Below are 1,077 nucleotides of genomic sequence, written 5' to 3'. Positions count from 1 at the left end.
TATATATATATATATATATATCTTTTATTTTAAGTATAGGAGTATTTGCTTACATGTATGTATGTGCATCACATGTGTGTCTAGTGCCTAGATTGGTAAGAAGAGTGTGTCAGATCCCCTGGAACTGGAGTTAAAGACAGTTGTGAGCAACCATGTGGAAACTCACCCTGTTTTCCTCTGCAAGAGCAGCAAGTTCTTTTAAACGGCTGAGCCATCTGTCCAGCCCCAGAAATAAGTTTTTAACAGGGTGAACCTAGTCAGGCATGGTGCTGAATTCCTTAAATCCCAGTACTTGGGAAGCAGAGACAGACAGATCTCTACAAATTTGAGGCCAGCCTGGGCTATGTAGTGAGGTCCAGGCAAGCCAGGAATACAGAACTAGAGCTTTAAAAACAAATGAATAAACAAACAAATGTGGTCATATGTTCTAGAGCTAATCTAAAGCAGTGTGGACCAGGGAGCACAGCTAGGTTTATGTAGTGTATGCCAATCTGATGTGTGGCCTCCCTCCCCAAAGCCCGGAAGCCCGGACTGTAACGCAGCGCTGTAGAAGCAGCTACATTCAGTAGCTCCACCTCTATTTGCAAGAAGGAAGTTTCTGATTGGACTGTTATACTGACGTAGTTTGGGGGAAGGGTCTGCCCCAGGTATCTTTACCTGTTGCGGGAACAAAGGAATTGGCATTAAATGGAAGATGGCTGAGTGACCAGACCTCATGTTGTCTAATGTTTTTATTTTCCACGTGGCACGGTAAAGTATGGCCGGCCTACCTACTTCTATCCCTTCCTATCTACCCATCCTTTCTCCTATTTCTAGAAGAACCCTTTATTTCATTTATTTCTCTTCATGTTGGATCTAGACTTCAACACTGATGAGTCCTTGAAGATTGATAACAGGTTTTACATCAATGATCTTTGTGCCTTGTTTCTTCCTCTTATAACTATAACTCTTGCTTGTGTTGGAGAAAAGTAAAAGTAGGTAGTTAGGAAATTGAGTCATAGATTGTTTTGTGACCCATCAGCCAATACACGGAATCATTGCTCACCTTAGAGCAATGGATTTCCAGAGGGTAGACGT

This window comes from Mastomys coucha, unplaced genomic scaffold, assembly GCF_008632895.1.
Source record: "Mastomys coucha isolate ucsf_1 unplaced genomic scaffold, UCSF_Mcou_1 pScaffold20, whole genome shotgun sequence".
Lineage (NCBI taxonomy): Eukaryota > Metazoa > Chordata > Mammalia > Rodentia > Muridae > Mastomys > Mastomys coucha.
Note: the sequence above shows the minus strand (reverse complement) of the source record.